At 35.8% G+C, this 21,590-nt stretch overlaps 1 protein-coding gene and 1 long non-coding RNA gene across 9 annotated transcripts in view; one reads left to right on the top strand and one right to left on the bottom strand.

Annotated features, from left to right (window-relative positions):
* Positions 1-21,590, bottom strand: part of PCDH9 (protocadherin 9) — a 916,519-nt gene that overhangs the window by 812,882 nt on the left and 82,047 nt on the right. The window lies entirely within an intron of this gene.
* The window catches only part of LOC132681995 (uncharacterized), a 128,280-nt gene that overhangs the window by 65,760 nt on the left and 40,930 nt on the right, over positions 1-21,590 (top strand). The window lies entirely within an intron of this gene.

Raw genomic sequence — 21,590 nt, 5'->3', positions numbered from 1 at the left:
CAATAAAGTGAAGAGTAAGTGATCTATAATCACCACTCATATATTCCAATGAACTTGTCTCTCTTAAATTATCACTTATTTTTGCTTGATTTGTCTTAGATTGATCTGACATTTTTGACATTTATAGTGTCCATTTAAAAAGATTATTCTAATGCTATAATGTCAATCATTACAATATATAAATGTAGCAAATCAACATGTTATATACCTTAAACTTACACAATGTTATATGTCAAATATATTTCAATTAAAGAAAGTTTCTTTTTAGGGTTCCTGGATGGCTCAGTTAGTTAAGTGTGAACTCCTGATTTCAGCTCAGGTCATGATTTCACAGTCATGAGATTGAGTCCCGTGTCCGGCTCCATGCTGGGCGTAGAACCTGCTTGAGATTCTCTCTCTCCCTCTCTCTCTCTGCTCCTCCCCTGCTCGCAGCACACACGCACACACTCTCTCTCAAAAATAAACAAACAAATAAAAATAAAGAAATAAAGAAACAAAACATTTAAAAATTAAAGTCTCTTCTTAAAGTTTATATGTTGTATGTATAATTTTATATAATACTGAGTTGAGGGGCACTTGAGTGGCTCAGTCTGTTAAGCGTCCGACTTTGGCTCAGGTCATGATCCCACAGGTTATGGGTTCGAGCCCCACATCGGGCTCAGTGCTGACAGCTCAGAGCCTAGAGCCTAGATCCTGCTTCAGATTCTGAGTCTGTCTCTGACGCTTTCCTGTTTGCCCTCTGTCTCTCTCTCTCTCTCTCTCTCTCTCTCTCGCTCACTCTCAAAAATAAATAAACATTAAAAAAAAATAACTGAGTTGAGAAAAATGAGAACATGATTTAACATGTGAAGTATCCTAATCTCCTATTCCTGCAACATTCCTTGTATTTTAGGAATTTCAAAGCATCTCTTTCTACATTTTCCTTCATGTATTAACATACAAAGAGTTGAGAGTTTTGAGAACTATGATATTAAAAATTTACAAAATAGGTATTATGTTTATATACCTAGTTTCCATGATTAATTTAGTATTATTAATATATTAATATATGATATTTACTTTTTGATTAACATTCTTCAAAATAATCTAAATAATGCACTAATATTTAATATTATATAGCTGACATTTATTGAGCACTTCTCATGTGCCAGTCAATGTTCTCAGTGTATTACTTCTATTAATTTAATAGTCCTAGTGGTCTATTAATATCCTTATTTTCCAGATCAGAAGAATGAGGTACAAAAAGGTTAAAAAAATTAGATATGTAATATATTTAGTAGGTAGTGATCAAGACTCAAATTTAGACTATGTGGTTCCTCAGCCCGGGCTTTTAGCTGATACGCTGTAGTAAGTTAATTAACATATTGAAGCTATTTCACCATCTTAATCGACCAATAACATTGTTCTCTAGTACACTCTAGTATACTCATAGTGTGAAATTTTCCTCCATTAAATAAGTTCTCATTAGATCAATGTACCTAAGATATTAGTATAAATGGATTGTTTTTTCAAGATATAGAGATCAGTTATTTACATATGGATACAATATTACAAATAGTGGTTAGATATTATGGATAGTTATAAAGCCCTGTTTATTATTAATAAACTAATCATTAATTAAAGCATTAAAGTTCCTGTTTCCTGGCAGCAAGGAGAGAGGTATGACCAAGAACAGTAGAGAGAAGTTTCTTCCCTTTCCTAAAAAGGAGTAGGGCTGACTGTAGGCAAAAATTTTAAATAAGTGAAATCTAATTTTGCTACTTCCCAAATATCCCTAGTGTCCTCAAGCTATTTTACCCCATCATATTTCATTTCCATGGCAATCAAGATTTTTATTTCATTAAACCAATTGATCTTTGCAATGTGTTGGTGGGGAGTGCAGACTTTAGCTGAATAATAATATATAAATGGCAATCGTCCCATAATGGACCCAGAAATATTTATATTATAAAAAGATAGTCCTTACCAACATTAAGAGTGAATTAATTCAATTTGGTCTCTAAATGAGGAGAGACAATCCAGATGGCCCTAGAAGCAGATTTTTCCCCCCTGTTTTTGGTAGTTTCATAAAAAGCTTGCCCAGCAGACCCAATGAGTTTAATGAAAGAGATGACTGATGTGGTGTTCTCTGAAGGTGTCACCTTCCAAGGCCACTTTGTTGCCTGGAAATTCTAGAATTCTAGCTGTACATAGTTGTCCAGATGTTTCTGTCCCTTGGTCTCTAATATGTAAGGCATTGTTGGGGTGGATTACCCCTCCTAGAGCATTTTCCCTGTTGTGATTGGTCTAGCCAAGCCCAGGCTTGGCCATCTGCTCTGTGGGATGATGAGAGTTTGGAGGGGACCTTGGTAGTGACCCTTTCCCTGATAACCCAATACACATGGTGTGTGTGTGTGTGTGTGTGTGTGTGAGAGAGAGAGAGAGAGAGAGAGAGAGAGAGAATGTGTGTGTGCGTGTGTGCCCTCCTTGCACTACAACAGAACAATGGTTCATGCTGTGGGGAAGGGCATTTGAACATATCCTTGCTTCAGCTGTCTAGGGGTCAGTTCCCCTATGCATTTCAAGGTCTTTTGCTTTTGTTATATGTATGTATGTATAACATACCAAGCTATAGTTTCCCTAATTGCACTAGTGTGGATACCAACAGCTCATGTCATTTGTTGCAAGGGAGTCAGTACTGGGGTCTAAAGCACTTCTTTGTCCACAAGGATCATTTGCAACTCAATTGTTTATATGTCTGGCATTTTGTTAATGGAGGGAATGCTTTTTATTATTTTTTTCTACATGAAGTAGATGCTTTGGATCTTTTTAGCACCACTTGTTTTTGCCAAGTAGAAGGATATTACACAGGTATTCTCATCAAAGTAATTAGGTTGTTAGATAGGCTCTGCATGTGGCAGTTAATGTGATACATTAGTTAAATTGTAGCCCCAAAGGCTTGCAGGATCAGAATTGCAAACACAGTCTGAGTTCCCAAGTCCTATAAATTTACCCCTTTAGGATATACCTCATCTATAGAAAGAGGGAACACTGCAATAACAGATTATCATCATAAGGGTATGAGCTGATTCTCCTGGAGAAAACACTTGTGTAAATATGTTCAGTGTTTAGAGAAGCACATTTGGATATGCTGGAATTTTTTCCACAACTCCCAGACATGCCAATCAAAGATAACACAATGCAAGTATCTCTGAGTGACACTTAAAGCTGCATTCATAAGCAACCTGCCTCATTCAAAGTCAATGAAGAGACAGGACTTACAAGCCCATGCTGAAAAGTTATTGAAATGTGACTGACATCTCAAAGAAACTGTGTCAAAGGCTTGCATGACCCAGTGCTGAAACACAGTGAGGTTAATCAAAGTGATGGCAGTTGGGTACCACAAAGGTCTTTCCTAAGTTTATTTATTTATTTAATTGAATTCATACACTCAGTGGGTTTATTATCACCCTCTGCTCTCCCTCTATCATTTAACCCCCAGTTTGTATTGTTGGTTGTAAACTTTTGCTTCAGTTGCTGTTTAGAAAAGAGGATGTAGTGTCATTACTAGTGAGGTTTCTGTGGATAAACACTGCTGTTACACCTCCTTCCATTTCTTGAATTCCCCTAGGAGATACTAAGCCTCCACAAGTATGTTCCCACATGAGGTGCCACCTAGGAAAGGATGACTGAACAGCTAGCAAACAATCCTGTTCAAAAAATTCTCCACTAGGACATGAGTTTGATGATTTAGTGAAACCCTACTTACTCTCAGAAAGCATTAAAGAGGGGACAGCAGAGGTTAAGTTTGATCTCGGTCTATCTATCCATTTTGTCTCTTCCCAATCACAGTTATATTCTCCTGCCTAGTGTAACCACTTGAATATAGGCAACCATTTTTTGTTTTGTTTTGTTTTGTTTTTTCAACTGGATGCCACCTCAGGACAGAAGGCAATCCTCTGAGAACAGTTGTAACAATCATGAATAATGGTTATCAGCAGTTCTGTTATATTCACATTTTATGCTGAATGTTTCCATGGGTTCTCTTCAATATCATTGTAAAATGCAGAAAGCCGATCATCATCTGACAGTGAAATTAGCTAATAACCTTTCCTAACAAAAGAAGGGGAGAAAGGGAAAGGAAATCTCTCTATGACGAACAAAATCTGGAAAATGCTATAATTATGTTCATGGTAATTATGCCCATGGTTTAAAAAGTGCAAGCAATTATGAGTTATGTTTATAGATGTAGAAGGTAACAATGCAAGATATAAATTATATGCATGAAAAAAAAAGAAATTATACACATGAGAAATGTGGGCATGAGCATGTGTGTGTGTGTTTCAATCCAATATTCCAGCCTTATTTCAACTGTACATTTGGGTCCGATATTTCTTTGCTTTTTTTTTTTTTTTAACCTTATGAATCTATTAGAAATAAGTCACTGATTAAAATAGTATAATCACAAACTTCAACATGATTGGCTGCTAAGTGCTCACATATCTGCTCTTCCCTTGAATCAAATATATATGTGTATATGTAAATCTATAACAGAATAAATGTCATATATTTACTTATATATGTAATATGTAATGAATATATATTATGAAAATATATAATATATATTTATTTTCTATAGCTACAAGATCTAGAAAAGAAATTTGTTTTTCTATCCTGTCAGACAATTCTACCGCAAAATAAGTCTAGGTCAGATAACATCAAAGGAATTCTCCATTCCGGAATCAATCCACAATTCATATGAAAGTCTGTCACAATAATGCAAGAAAAAAAAAGAGGAAAATGACATTAAAATGACTACATTCCTTGTTATTATTTTAAAATTTTTAAGAAGGATGAGAGCTAAGACTTGGGAAAGATCACCTTGGAAAGAAAGTATATCAAACATGACTAGCAATGGACTTTTCTTTTATGAAGAATAATGGTTTAATGTTTAATTAATCTTATCCATTTCTGCATTTATGGGAAGGCAGAGAAGAGTCTGCTTTATAATGTGGAAAATTAAATATTAAAACCTTGGTGCCTACCAGACTTACATTTTCTTATTATGAATGGGCATTTTCACTTTCTGCACACACAAAGAAAGAAACAGGAGACAGATGTAGTCACTTAGCTCTGCAGGAAAGGATTATTTCAGTGTATCTCTGATACCATCTTGCTATTAGAAACAAAACACATCAAAATGAATAAATGCTTAAAATCAAAACAACAACAAGAAGCAGAACTAGAAGATGGCCATCATATATAATATTAACTCTCAATTTTAAATGTAGTGAAGTAATTCATTAGTTTTTTTTTAATGTATGAATTATCTTAAAATTCATAGATCTAATACTCTAAAATGGTATGTTGCTTACAGGATATAACATCAGTTTTCATGTTCTATGATGTATTTTGCAGTGAGAAAATTGGCATATTTGTTAAAAAAATAAAATTTTGCCAGGTTAAAATGTAGAAATATCAATTGAGAACAACGAAAAGAAAGATCAGACACTTAAATGTTTAATTCAAATTGGGGCTTACTTACATTACTTATAGTTTGGGCCAGTTGATATATTTTGTAATTAAATATGGAGTTTCGACTTATATTTTAAACTATCATTTAGACCTCTGGTCTCCAATGTATTATATATCCCAAAACAGGAATTGTAGAAAGGGTCTAGGAAGTGCCCATAGCACAGGAGACCTACCTCTTTGGAGATGGATGCTAAATAAATTCATCTCCACTGATCATCAGAGATACTTCGCCTCTCTGTGACTGGTTTATTGCTCCTGGAAAATGGAATTTATTTGAAAGGAAAAGAAGGCATACTTCACAAACATTGCTCCTAAACTAAAAGGGTTAACATGTATGATTTAACATTGCAAATTCTTCCAATTTTTTGTGTGCATTCCTGAACTTGTTGGCACCATGGTTACTAACCCTACAATTTGCACCTTCTAAGGTTAAACTAGGATAGAAAATATTACATTCACAAGATCTCGGTGATGTGATTTTTTTCCAATATTGCTTATGAGAAAGCATTAATAACAATTATGGGGTAATGTTGCAGAAAAATTTGGGGAAGTTCAGAGAGAATTTGGAAGATAAATAAAATCCAAAGAAACAAAGTACATGCCTTATTTTCACACAACTTGTGGTTTCTACCTCAGTGTTCACCTTCAACCACGCAGTACAGTCTTGCTAGAGCAAGCTCCTATGAGACAGGAATCATAGGTATGAGAAACATGATTGCACTTAAAATAGACTCTGTAATGGCCTGCAGACCTCCACCCTTGTTCTGATAATAGAAGACCACCTTTCATTGAGAACTCACTGCTGCCCATTCACCTGGCCACACATTTGATTCTGTGATCTACCCCAAACCAGTCAAATGCCTACCTGGAATACTTGCTGCTATTATCGGGAAGGAGGTGTCCTCTTCTCACAGGGATTATAAACACAAGCATCTAGTTCAGTTTAATTATCCATCAAATTGCTTTATGTACCTATAGCTATTACTTACATTTCAACTGGTAAGTTATACGATAGTATAAGGGATCAGAAAGTTAGAAAATTGAAGTTGATTTTCTGATCAGGGGAAACGAAATTATGGATATTACTTCAGCCTCAGTTTTTGTTTCTTCCCTATTAGCAACCGATGCTTCCATTTAACCATGTTACTGTGCCTTCTCACCTCCAGGAATATATTTGAATTACTTGAAGCAAACTCCTCATTCTCCTCTCCTTTCATCTTCTAGTCCACAATTAAAAGGCTATACCTTTTAAGAAATTGTTCCTGGGGCACCTGATGGCTGAGCCTGGGTGGCTTAGTGGGTTAAGTGTCCAATTTTTGACTTCAGTTCAGGTCATGATCTTACAGTTTGTGAGATCAAACCCTGCATCAGGCTCTGTGCTGACAGTGCAGAGCCTGCTTGGGACTCTCCCTCTCTCCCTCTCTCTCTGCCCCCCCCCCACCCATGTGCACTCACTCTCTCTCTCAAAATAAATAAACTTAAAAAAAAAAAAAGAAATTGTTCCTGATTTCTCCAGGTAGAAATATCTTAGGGATTCACAATTGAGCTTACTTTCTGATACCTATGTAAACTGAAACTTTAGTTCAAAGACCTTCCATTTTCACCATGTTTAAATCAATAACTTAATTAAAATATAGAAGGCATGTGTGTCAAATAGAAAGTATCACATAGATCACAACAATGACAGGTACAGCAAAAATTCAAAATAATTTTTAAAGGCTATAATAGTGGGTCAAAATCAACAACAGAGAACTTAGTAGTAATTCATGCCAAGGACAGAACATAGCATTAAAAAAAGTGAGTTTAAACATATGACTACAGATATGGTTGACAAAGTATATGTGAGAAAGACTGAGGTTCTTAATGTATTAGATGGGGTCAATAAAATTCAAGAATTCAATACAAAATGTTTTGTTACATGGAAAATACTCCTGATCCTTTTTTTTTTCTACTTAAAACTCTGCATTCCTTAAGGCTGTACTCAGATGCAATTATATCCAGGAAATCTATCCTGAGTTCTTTATGTGTTTTCTGAATGTCTACAATAATCATTTTGTGTACCAGAGCTTAAGATGACATCTTCTTGTAAGATATTTTAGTAATGCTTTTCAAAAGATGCATTCATGGATTGGGTACCTATGTAATGAACAATAACACTTCAAAAGTACTCTGCCACAGTCAGACCATACACAGCCAATTCTGTGCTCATATAAAATCTGCATATCAGATTTTCAAACAAGAAATGCAAGATCTCAAAAATTAAAAAATAAACCTAATTTGGCATGTGACATCATGATCTATCTATAGTAGAAGAGGACCGTGATAAATTGCTTCAAAATTTTGTTGGGTCTTAAGTTGGAGAAAAGTTCATCTACCCATTTTTTTCAGTGGATAGAAAGAGGAACAACAGGTAAAAGTAGCAGAGAAGTGGATTTTATTTTATTTTTAAAATTTTTTTTCAGGATGAACCCATATTTTAATGATTTTTTTATTCCTTCACCTTTCCATGTAATTTTATTTCATTTCATTTCATTTTTACTATTTTATTTTATTTTATTTTATTTTATTTTATTTTATTTTAATCCAGGTCAGTTAACATATAGTGTAATAATGGTTTCAGTAGTAGAATTTAGTGATTCATCACTTAAATATAATACCCAGTGCTCATCCCAACAAGTGCCCTCCTTAATGTCCATCACTCATTTAGCCCATACCCCTGTCCAACACCCCTTCAGCAACCCTCAGTTTGTTCTCTGTATTTAAGAGTCTCTTATGGTTTGCCTCCTTCTCTGTTTTTATCTTATTTTTGCTTCCTTTTCACTCTGTTCACCTGTTTCGTTTCTCAAATTCCTCATATGAGTGAAATCATATGATATTTGTCTTTCTCTTACTGACATATTTCACTTAACATAATACCTCTAGTTCCATCCATGTTGTTGCAAATGGAAAGATTTCATTCTTTTTGATCGCCAAGTAGTATTCTATTGTATATATGTACCACATCTTCTTTACTACTCATCAGTCAGCGGACATTTGGACCATTTCTGTAATTTGGCTATTGTTGATAATGCTGAGAAGTGGATTTTAGCTCGACGTAACTGAAGCCCCATAGTGAAATAAGCTACCTACAAAAATGATAAGTTATATATATCTGGATAGACTTGCATAGAGGAATGACCTGCAAGGAATTCTGAATCGGAATTCTTACATTGCTTGGAAAGTTAGATTACATGCTTATAAGGTCTTCTTCAATTCCACAACTTTATACTATCATATCAAAACTCTATGTCATAACATTAGAGAAAAAGACAATCCTTTTTCATTAGTTTAGTGCTCTATAGAACCCTTGTCTACATCAGAGGGAGATAAAGGATTTGCCTAAGAGGAAAACTGGAACAAACCCAGGTTCCCTGGCAGGCAGTTTGAGCTTTATCTAAATGGCTGCATTACCTCTTCTTGTGTTGCTCACCCACAAATAAAAGGTTATAAAAAGACATCACTAAGAAAATATCTCAATACTCAAGGTTAGATTCTCCGTGCAGTAAATTAATCAAAACCAATGCTAGAAACAGTGACTGTTTCATAGATTAGTTTAGGAATACATGGAAATCTCGTGCTCTTTTAAAAAGTCCACAGTGTGGGTAGTATGAGAAAGACTTCGACCTAATGATACCAGGGAATGGTCACAGTCAGAGAGGTGTCTTAAAAGATAATAGCAATGAAAATTTATTAAAGAAAGTCAGGGAGACTCCCATGCTTAAAAATTTGTATCAATAGCATTTTGATGATTTTAAAATATTTATGTCCAATAGTTATATTTTCAAGTTGAGCAATTTAACTTCTAATAAAAATGATTTTTCTTCATAAAACCTAAGACAGTTTCCAAGTATTTTCAAAGTCACTATGAAACCCAATGTTGACAAAAATATGCAATCTAAGAAACAAAAACCCTAATAGTTGTATCTTCTTCTTTTCCCATTTTCAAATAAGAAAGATCAGGGTGGGTGATGGGTATTGAGGAGGGCACCTTTTGGGATGAGCACTGGGTGTTGTATGGAAACCAATTTGACAGTAAATTTCATATATTAAAAAATAAAAAATAAATAAATAAATAAATAAAATAAAAATAAAAAATAAAAATACTCACAAAAAAAAAATAAAAATAAATAAAAAAAAAATAAAAAAAAAAAAGAAAGATCAGGATTCAGGAGAATTTAAAATTCAAAACACTCCCTGAGGTTCTTCGATATAGGTCATTTCATTTAGATAAAAACACAAACTTATAATAAGCGATATAAATCACCCTTTATCACAGAATTAGCTGTTTTAATAATCCTGAATAAGCCGTTCTTTTCAGCACTCCAATTCACCATGGTTCATATACGTGACCACCCCAAGGGGACCCGGAATCACTAGCCCTGGTGCTTAAGCAGCAGTAAGATGACCCTGGAGAATCAGAGTCACTGGAATTTTGCTCCCACTGCCAATTCTCTCTTGCTGCATTTGCCTCTAACATATATGTGCTTCTTTATTTAAAGCTTGTTTTTCCCCCTTTCTTTATTTTTGTTTTGTTTTTGTTTTTCAAAAGCGCATTCTTCTGGAATACAGGGCCAAACTACAGGGTCGTTTGCTACTACAGTTCATCTGAAAATACTTCCAGAAAGCAGCGTGTATAAACCTAGTAACACGCATGAGATAAACAAGCCATCTCTAAATATGCTCCAGGAATTTCTAAAACAATGTGAAAATGGCATCTGGGTGAGACGGCAATTTAAACTTCTCAACTCTTCACTCAAATTTATGTTTGGGGCGCCTGGGTGGCGCAGTCGGTTAAGCGTCCGACTTCAGCCAGGTCACGATCTCGCAGTCTGTGAGTTCAAGCCCCGCGTCAGGCTCTGGGCTGATGGCTCAGAGCCTGGAGCCTGTTTCCGATTCTGTGTCTCCCTCTCTCTCTGTCCCTCCCCCATTCATGCTCTGTCTCTCTCTGTCCCAAAAATAAATAAATAAACGTTGAAAAAAAAAATTAAAAAAAAAAGTTTATGTTTAAAACTTCTTCAAACAACTGATCATGTAAAGAGGAAAAAAGGGGCGCCTGGGTGGCTCAGTTGGTTAAGCATCTGACTTCGGCTCAGGTCGTGATCTTGCAGTTTGTAGGTTCAAGCCCCGCGTCGGGCTGTGTGCTGACAGCTCAGAGCCTGGAGCCTGCTTCGGAGTCTGTGTCTCCCTATCTCTCTGCCCCTCCTCTCTCATGTTCTCTCTCTCTCTTAAAAATAAATAACAAATTAAAAAAAATTTAAAAAGAGGAAAAAATCATGTTGTGATTGTTGGTTATTATGCTGCAGAAACTGGAGAGAGGCTATAGTTATGAGGTAGCAATGTCATGTGAGGAATAAGAAATCTCCAGGCCCCTGTGTAATATGCATAGGTTTACAAAAATCATTCCTAAGTAGGAAAGATCACTGTTAACTATTATTGCTAATAATAATGCATTTCATTGACTCTAAGATGCCAACAATTATACAATGTATTATAATTCCATTTGCCATTAAAAATGTTATCAACTAGTTTTATGATAGCAAGATTACAAGATGCAGCAAAATCTCAGAAATATCACAATGTCTGTTGTGAATCATTAAAATGTTAATATTTTTTCGTTTTTATTTTGTTTGGAGGTTTACGATGCCATACGTTAGGGTAGGGCAGAGGCATGTGGAGGTATCACAGGTAGCTCAAACTGGACATCTGGCTTCAGAGCCCAGCTTGGGAAAAATAATCTAATCTCCAGCTGTGCGTATCCAATTTATAGTTTCTATGTCTCCCTCCATGTTCCTTGCCACAGATCTCATTTTATAAGGAATATTTCCTTTCTTTCCTCCCCCCTTTTTCCAATCTGTCTCACTTTAATTCACATAAAGCTTAAGGTTTTGTAAAATTAGGAGGTAGAACATCTAACCAAATACCAGTACTTCCCTAGCCAAGGCAATGTCACAATAAGAACACGGGGGTGGGGGGGGGGCGGTGGGCAGTGCTTAGGAGATATGAACAATCTGTGGTTTACAAACAGAGCTCTGAGGGGAGGTTGTACAATGAGAGCAGACAAGGGGGATTTGAAAATGCAAGCGGTAAACTTGTCAGGAGTCAATGGGAAAAAAAAAAACAGTTGCAGAAAACACAAGTGGGAAAAAATTATAGTACATTTGCAAAGTGGGGAGAGGTATTGGCCTATTTTCCCACCATACATTTTTTTTTCTCTTCTTGGACAGTGGGAGAATAGGAGATCTGGTAGTGTTGACTGTAGTGAACTACACCATTCTCATATACAATAAGATTTTCTGTTCCTAAAAAACAAGAAAGGGCATCTCTGATGTGTCTGCTACAGTGCTCCTCAATTGCTATTCCTTCCTCTCCACCCATGCTGGATATCCTTAAACTCGAACTACAAGCGATGAGGTAGAGAATGAATCAATCCTTCACTGCAGCAGCTGGTCTTCTGAAGAGTACCTGTATTCAAGATGGCATCACAGCCAAGAGCTATAGTTGGTCTTCTGAGCTTGCTACATCATCTAGTGCTAAAGTAAAGCAGATTGGGAGGTATGAATTTGATATGTTATATTTAATTGCACTCACTAGAAATGAGGGGTAACTAAACTGTCTATATAATGCTATAGTTTCAGATGAATAGCATTATCTAATATCTTGAAACGGAGACTAAAGTTGCCATCTGAATCAATCACTTGGACTTTAATTTGACATTTTACAAAGTAGGTAATAATAACAGGAAAGAACAGTAAAGTATCTGTGTCTCCATTTTCTTTTTTCCCAAATTTTATGCAATGTGTCAGTAGAAGGCTCTGTCAAAAGACTTACGGAAATTATTTATATTTATGTGCACTGGAATGTTATTGTGTTGCAACACAAGAAGCCATTGAGAAGAACTTCTCACTCATTCATTTTACTCAGTAAACATTTTATCACTGCCTGTACAAGACCAGAAACTGATACACGTAAGCCAAGTCATCTTCAGGTAATAATGTAAGGATGAAAACTAGCTGATAATCTATTTAAAGCAAATCTTGTCTATTGAAATCTACAACCATAAGCTCAATGAAAGCATGAGAGTATCTATCACTATTTCCTCAGTCTGCTTTATCAAGTGCAATTTTATAGGTCAAAACTTTGGGGTGATCTTCTTGCCTCTATCTGAGGGTGAAAATATAGCATGAATTATCTTTAGTGATAAAGAACAGTTACCAAAATAGAGATGACTCAACTTCTGCACAGTGAAGCTATGTGGTAATGGAAATTGGCTTTCAGCTGCTGTGACACGTAATTTTATAATACATTTTAGAACATTTAACCTATCCACATTTATTCAGCTATGTCTGCAATAGTGAGAGGTAGTGCTATTGTTACAGATTCTGCTAAAGCCACTTATGTGCTATTAATATACAAGAACAAAAAGGAGTTCTTTCTTCACTGGTGGTCTCTTCCAGCTACTCGAAAGGCTGCTCGGCCCCAAAAATGTCATCAACCACAAGATTTATTTGTTTTTCTTTGTCCATAATCTATACATGGCTTTTACTAAAAATCAAAACTTTAAAAATGTCCAAAAGGGAGAGAAAATCTGTTCAATTCCACATCAAAAATACCTTAAAAATTTGAAAGCTGAAAGGAATGCTCATAACCACTATGATTCCAGTCTTAATTTCAGTAGCTATGCATAAATTATACAGTAAAGAAAAAGGAGATTTTCTATACGAGAGAGAGAGAGAGAGAGAGAGACAGAGAGACAGAGAGGGAGACTGGGAATATGTCCATTTTAGCCATTTAGTAATGGACTGTTGTTGGGAATGTAAATTGGTGCAGCCACTATGGAAAACAACACGGAAACGCCTCAAAAAATTGAGAATTGAAATATCATACCATCTAGCAATTTCACTTCTAGGTATTTATCCAAAGAAGACAAAAACACTAATTCAAAAAAATATACACACTGTATGTTCATTATAACATTATTTACATTGTAGCTCAGTGGAAAATGTATGAACTTATCATATGAAGTAGCTTTAAATCCCATCTTTACTATTTATTTTAAAGATTCTGAGCAAAGTATTCTGTCTTATTGAGACTTAGTATCCTTTCCTATAAAAAAGTTAAAAATAACATTCCCTTTTTATTGAGTTGTTGTGAGGACCTAATGATCTGGACTCTTCAGAATGTTTAGCGCATTTTCTGTCACCTCATAGGTACCCAATACGTAGTGTCCATTATTTATGCAAGTTATGTAAATTTCATGATATGTTTAAGATATGATTATAATGGGTTGTGTGTTCATGTTTTATTTACAGACAGTCTGTTTCTTCTATTGATCTAAAGTATTGAATTCATGGTAATCTGTTAATGTATCATTGAAATAGCCTATACAAATCAGAGTGACTAAATACTTTGATCAAATCACACACAAAAAAATTCTCCATGGAAACAAAATGGGACAGTTCTGGTTTAAAGGAAAGTAATGTGAAAGGATATCAACAGTGTGTGTCTCCGTGTGATCCAGGAAATGGATCCTCTACTGTGAGAATCCAAAGCATTAAGATAATACCTGTATCAGGCAGGAAATGATGCATCCCCTCCCCGCAATTCTCAGAGACAAAACTCTAGTCCATGCCATCACATGTGTATCTTCTGCTGTCCTGACATCTGCCATGTCCTACTTTGCATAAGCCATGGTAGATTCCTTTCAAATCACCCAAGTAATAATATAACCATCTGAAACATTAACAGAAGACTCTTCTGACATCAGCTGTCACACTATGCGCAAATCAAGTTTGCTTATTAAAATAATTTAGTTTTTGTTCCGACTGTTCAACGTTGCCATTAGAACCTATGAGCAGTCTTATCGACTCTTCACTGCTATTAACAAGTCTTAATCGCTCAGAGATTCAGCACAGTAGGATATTGCAATCAGAGCAAATTCCCCATTTGATTCCAGCACAGAAGCTACCAATGAAACTAAGAGAGTGATAATACAAAATTCTCTAACTTCATCTCCTTTTCTTCCACTTCACTGTGAATAAAAATGAAACTATCATACAGACTTACTTGTAAGCTGTTATTTCTTAAATTTGCAGTGGCTATTAATATCCAGTATCACCAAGGATTTAACTATATCTAAAATGTTACCATTACTTTAAAATTAAAAGCATCCCAACAATCAGCAGTTTTGCTTTTCAAAGTATATGACTTGTACATCTGGTTACCCAATCCAGTCGAGAGGCAATCGTTGTAATAGGTTCAGGTTGCACCATAGCAAGACATCTGCTCTACAGTACACAATCTGACTCTGGATAGGAACCCTTGAAATGGAGTCATTATGCTTTCATTAACTTCAGAACAATTCCCATCAGCTGATATTTGGTCGCAAATGACAAACAGTTAATAAGTAAGTCGTCTGGATTATTTTCAAGTGGTCTTTTCTGGTGTTTGGGGGTTACTTTGGTAACAAGATGGGGTGTTTTTCTTTACCTGAAGTACACTCCTCATAATGTCATTCCATCAGTTGATTTCTCTTTTGCTACTGGAAGTGCTTTTTTCTACTCACTCCCCATTGCCTTATTTTTCAAAACAACAATATTCCTGGGGTTTAAAAAAGGGTTAAATCATAAAGGAACATGCTTGCTAGCATCAATGGTCACTGATTTATGATGAGTACTTTTGGTCATTTATTGTCTGAAAGACTAAATGTACCTCCTGGGTCCAGAACTTAGTCATACAAAGTGTCTGACTCACATTGCCAGAATTGACCATTAATTATGATGACCGCAGGTGGCCATCCATGTATATCTTAGCTTTTTCTGGAAAATGTGCAACATGAGAACTATTAGGGGTAAAAGTCCAGTGGTGAAAGAATAAGGAGAAAAATATTGCAAACTTGAAAGGCGCTTTAAAGTAGCCAATTCAACCTCTTTGATTTGGAAATCAGAAAACCTAGGGGAATAATTTTGACAAGCACATATATCTGGTATGTAGCTGCTTCAAGTCTAAGAACCAGTCCTCTCCCACTCTATGTTAGGTGTTGTCAACCCTGAGGGCACATTATAATTACCTTCAGTGCTTTTTAAAAATAAAAATTATTGATCCCCCTCCTCACAAAGTTTCTGATTTAATTGATCTGGGGCAGGGCCCAGAACTGGTGTTTCTTAAAAGCCCCCAGTTAATTCCAATATGTCTTCCCAACAATATCTATTTGTACCATCAGGAGAAATGTTTCTCTTCTCTTAGGATCAGAAACAGTTCATTCTTATTTTGAGAAATGCATGCTCTGGACACTGAGGACCATGTGCAATACATTTCTCTTGTTGTCTTGGCTACCGGAATGCTTGGTGTGAAGTGTGCAATGTCTGTATGGTCCTCCAAAACATACATTCTCTTCAGATTCAGTTTTAAGGCACTACACTTTCTTTCTTTGGCATTTTTTTCCCTCACTGGTTTGTAATAACTGTTATTTTGATGTTTTGTGTTTTGTTGGAAGCCACCTTTGAGGAATAACTTGGGACATCACAAAAGGTAAGGAACTAGTTCCCTAACTGTGGATAAAATATAACACAAACATGTGCTTAAAAGCAATGAGAGTCCTAAGTAAACTTTAGAATGGTTCTCTGTCTATTACTTGGAATTCTGCAAACGCTTTAATATGGACAAAAATAAAAAGAGAAACAAGAGCACATATGCAATAGGAACAGCAGGCTAAGTGTTATGAGTGGGTGGGAAAAGGAGAAACAAGAATTGGAAAGCAGAAGGCATGGAAGTTGAGTGGTGGGAAGAGAGGAAGGGAAGCAAAATGATGGCCGGTGTTTGATTACATGGAATAACCATGATCCTGAGTCTCACCAAATGATTGTACCAACTCTAGAATTCCTCTTTTTCTGGCAACATCATATGAAGTCCATCCTGCATCAGTAATTCTTGATTTACAAAATGCCAGTACTTTCAGTGGCTGAAAGACTTGCCTCTCACCATTTATAAATATGGGGCTTACATTTTTATATGAAACAATTTTAGATGACCTCCTAAATACACTTTGGGTAAGAAAATATTGTGCTGGTATTGGTGACTGCTATTTTATGTTACCATCAGCAAAACAACAATTCTGATATGAAAGTCCGGGAAGATATATGTAAATATTAGAATATGTTCATTTGAATCCAGAATGTGGACAATTAATCCTATTTCATCGCATTGTTTTGGTATTGTATGTTTTAAGGAAACTGAGCAGAATTAGACTTTTGTATGGTGTGATAAATTTACAAGCACACCTTGTTTTATTGTGCTTTGCAGAAATTGGGTTTTTTTTACAAATTAAAGATTTGTGGCAACCTTGTGTTGAGCAAGTTTATTGGCACCATTTTTCCAACAGCAATTTCTCACTTTGTGTCCCTGTCACATTTTGGTAATTCTAGCAATATTTTAGACTTTTAAATAATTATCACATATTCATTATCTGTGATCAGTGATCTTTGATGTTAATATTATAGTTATTTTGGGGCCATGATGAACTGTGCCCATTTAAGACAACAAACAATCAGAAATGTTGTGTGTTCTGAGTAATCCACCAACCAGCTGTCCTTCTGTCTGTCTCCCTCTTCTCTCCTATTCCCTGAGATGCAACAATATTGAAATTAAGCCAGTTAATAACCCTACACTGGCCTCCAAGTGTTCGAGTGAAAGTGAGAGTCACATGACTCCACTTTAAATCAAAAGCTAGAAATGATTAAGCTTATAATGAGGAAGGTACCTTGAAAGCTGAGACAGCTTGAAAGATAGGCCTCTTGTGCCAGTTAGCCAAGCTGTGAATGCAAAGGAAAAGTTCTAGAAGGAAATGCGAAAGTGCTACTCTAGTGAACACATGAATGATAAGAGAGCAAAAAGCCTTATTGCTGATATGAAGAAAGTTTGAGTGGTCTGGGCAGAAGATAAAGCCAACCACAACATTCCCTTAAGCCAAAGCCTAACCCAGAGCAAAACCCAAACTCTCTTCAATTCTGTGAAGGCTGAGACAGATGAAGCTGCAGAAGAGAGTTTGAAGTTAACGGAGGTTGGTTCATGAGATATAAGGAAAGAAGCCATCTCCATAACACAAAAGTGCAAGGAAAAGCAGCAAATGTTGAGGTAGAAGATGCAGCAAGTTATCCAGAAGATCTAAGATAATGAATGAGGGTAGCTATACTAAACAACAGATTTTCGGTGTAGGTGAAACAGCCTTCTATTGGAAAAAGATGCTATATAGGACTTTCATAGTTAGAGAGAAGTCAGTGCTTGGCATCAAAAGCTCAAATGAAGGACAGTCTGACTCTCTCGTTGGGGGCGAATGCAGCTGGTGACTTGAAGTTGAAGCCAATGCTCATTGACCATTTCAGAAGTCCTAGGGTCTTGAAGAATTATGCTAAATCTACTCTGCCTGTGCTCTATAAGTGGAATAAAGCCTAGATGGTAGCCAATCTGTTTACAGCATGGTTTCCTGAATATTTTAAACCCACTGTTGAAACCTACCCTTCAGAAAAATGTATTCTTTTCAAAATATTACTCCTAATTGACAATGCACCTGGTCATGTGAGAGCTCTGATGGAGATATACAATGAGATTAATATTTTTATGCCTGCTAACACAGCAATGCATTCTGCAGCCCATGAATCAAGTAGTAATATCCAAGTCTTATTATTTAAGAAATATATCTTATAAGGCTATTGCTGCCATAGACAGTGATTCCTCTGATGAATCTGAGCAGAGTAAATTGAAAATCTTCTGGAAAGGATTCACCATTCTAGATGTCATTAGGAACATTTGTGATTCATGGGAAAAGGTCAACATATCAACATTAACAGGAGTTTGGCAGAAGTTGATTCCAACCCTCATGAGTGACTTTGACAGTGTTAATATTTCAGTAGAGGAAGTACCTGCAGATGTGGTAGAAATAGCAAGAGAACCAGAAGTAGAGCCTGAAGATGTGACTGAATTTCTGCAGTCTCATGATAAAATTGTAATGCATAAGGAATTGCTTTTTATGGATGAGGAAAGAAATGGCTTCTTGAGATGGAATCTACTTCTGGTGAAGAGGCTGTGAAGATTGTTGAAATGACAAGAAAGGATTTAGAATATTACAAAAACTTAGTTGATAAATCATTGGCACCATTTGAGAGGCCTGACTACAATTTTAACTTAAAAATTTTTTTTAAATATTTATTTTTGAGAGAGAGAGAGAGAGAGAGAGAGAGAGAGAGAGAGAGAGAGAATGAGTGGAGGAGGGGCAGAGAGAGAAGGAGACACAAAATCTAAAGCAGGCTCCAGGCTCTGAGCTGTCAGCACAGAGCCTAGGGTCCAAGCCCACCAACTGTGAGATCATGACCTGAGCTGAAGTCAAGATGTTTAACTGACTGAGACACCCAGGTGCCCCTGCTCCAATTTTGAAAGAAGGTCTACTGTAAGTAAAACCCTATCAAACAGTATTGCATGCTACAGAGAAAGTGTTCACAAAAGGGAGAGTTAATTGCTGCAGCAAACTTCATCGTCTTACTTGAAGAAATTGACACAGTCACCTCAACCTTCAGCAACCACCACCCTGACCAGTTAGAAGCCATCAACACTGAGGTAAGATTGTGATTGGCTAAACCACAAAAAGATTTTGATTTGCTAAAAGCTCAAATGATGGTCAGCATTTTTTAGTGATAGTGATAGTATATTTTTAAATTCAGGAATGTACATTTTTTCAGATATAATGCTAAACTTAATAGACTGCGGTATAATGTAAGCATAACTTGCATATGCACTGGGAAACCAAAAAATTTATTTGACTCACTTTACCAAAGTATTTGCTTTATTGTAATGATCTAGAACTAAACCTGCAATACCTCCAAGGTATCCTTATATAAGTTTTAATAAACTTTTATATAGTTCCATTTATCAACATTAATTGTCTCAGTTAAGATCTTACATTGATTCAATATGGAAATAAAATAGCTCCACATCAAAACCCTAGAAAAATGGCTCAAATTGATTCTAATAAAAGGCTGTTGTTTTAACAATTATGGCTTATAATTCATTTTGATTTTGTGGCTTTTAAATCAGCAACAGTTTCAAGGGCCTCATTCATATCTGATGTTTGAATTTCAAATGGAAATAAAGATGGTAAGTTAGTTCACTACTTTCTACCTAGCAATTAAGAGTGTTTGGCACATAACATGTGCTCAAGAAAATGTTACAGAATGCACAAAGATTAGCTTTGAGAGCACAAAGTGATATTAAGGAAAGGGAAAATGAAATCATTAAGAGAATAAATAAGTACGATGAGTACTAGCATATTTGAATTGGGTTTCTGACATTGAAATCCTTGCAAAATTTAGAAATAACATTTAGATTTTATGAAAGTAAATAAAATGAGAAAACAGGCATTGAAGATTTAGGCTTATTTTCCATAAATATATATTATATACATCAAAACAAATTATCTCATCAAATACATCATTAGTATCACATATAGCAACAGACTAGATTATAATTGTTAAGAACTCATTTTTACTCAATTTTACTCTTTTATATTTTCTCAAAAATATCTTCAGTTGAACTTTACCAACCATCCGATGAGGTAGACGTAGGATTTAATGTTAAGGAACCTAACGTTTAGAATTAGGAAGTCTTATGCTTAAAGTTTGTTCTGCTCTGGGTTTGGGGTTTTGTACAATGCTCCTTTCTGCTAGTTATTGTAAAAGTGATTTTCATCACACTGACCTCATAATGCAGATGTTTATAAAATATAAATACATTGAATATAAATACACTTAGCATAAAATATAAATACAACTAACATAAATAAATGCTCTAGCACAAAATAAAAGACAGCTGTAGCATCGGAACCAAAAAAGTAGAAGAGGTCTCTGAGAAGCTGTTCCTTACAGGTTTAGAAAAATCACAAAAGTTCTGCTGGCTAGACAGAATAGCAGGCCGAACTCTAGGGGAGTGAGTCAAGGGGAAAGGTATACCGTCACATACGTGTAGCCTCCCCAGTGATGCAAGCTTCCAACTGAAGTCCTATTCAATTCAAACTCCTCTAAAACTATCATGGCTGTTACATGCTCAGGCAGACTGTGAGCGGGGGGAACTGAAGAGAAAATGCACCCTGATGTTTAGTGCATCATCAGCATTATGTACGTGTATATTTTGGGAGAATGAACCCTGTCAGGGAACACACTTCCCATTTCTTCTCCCGAGAAAACGGGTCCTATATCCCCCTAAAAGGCAATAGTAACTATAATGGAAGAACTCCCTTTGGCCTCAGAAAGGCAAAAAGGGCGCATTTTAGGAGCTTTCCAACAAAAAATGTGTAAAGAGGAAATGCAAATAGAACTCTTTAGAGTGACATTTCTCAATCTTCATTTTAGCACACAATTTCCAAAAGAGATGTTTTAATTTGCTTTAAAGATAGTGAGCTTATTCTGTCAGGAAACAAGAAGAAAATGTTTTAAAATGAAAGACAGAGTGCTACAACATTGTAAAATTTGTAACACTTTCTTAGGAACAATGATCCTTGTTTTTCATCCTCATTAACAGTGTTCATGGGAGAAGAAGGGCCTTGCCATATATATCTTACTGTTGGTGTTGTTGTTACTAAAGAAAATACAGTCTGGATAATGAACCAGTGTCTTTTCATCTTGAACCACCTCAGTTAATTAGTGAAGCATTCATACAATTTATAAAATATTCATACTAAGAAATATCTATAGTTCTGGGAACACGCACACATATTAAATGTGTAAAACATTAGGCACTTGCTATATAGCAAACTGACACTGAAGGAGTAAAAATGTCGAGGATCCCAAATCCCTATGTGAACGACTTTTATCATTCACTGTAAAAGAATGCTAATAGAGTGTCCAGAGAATACCTTTGTATATCAGATCCAATGTTCCTTGTGATTCATTCCACTTACATTTTAAAGCTGTTGATAGAAGGTGAGTATGGGATGCATCAGGGAGAAAACATGCAGAGGACATGCAAATGTTCTGCAACTCACTTTGTACTTGCCT

Source organism: Panthera onca, chromosome A1 (genome assembly GCF_046562875.1).
Source record: "Panthera onca isolate mPanOnc1 chromosome A1, mPanOnc1 haplotype 2, whole genome shotgun sequence".
Lineage (NCBI taxonomy): Eukaryota > Metazoa > Chordata > Mammalia > Carnivora > Felidae > Panthera > Panthera onca.
Note: the sequence above shows the minus strand (reverse complement) of the source record. Positions and strands in the feature narration are given on the sequence as shown.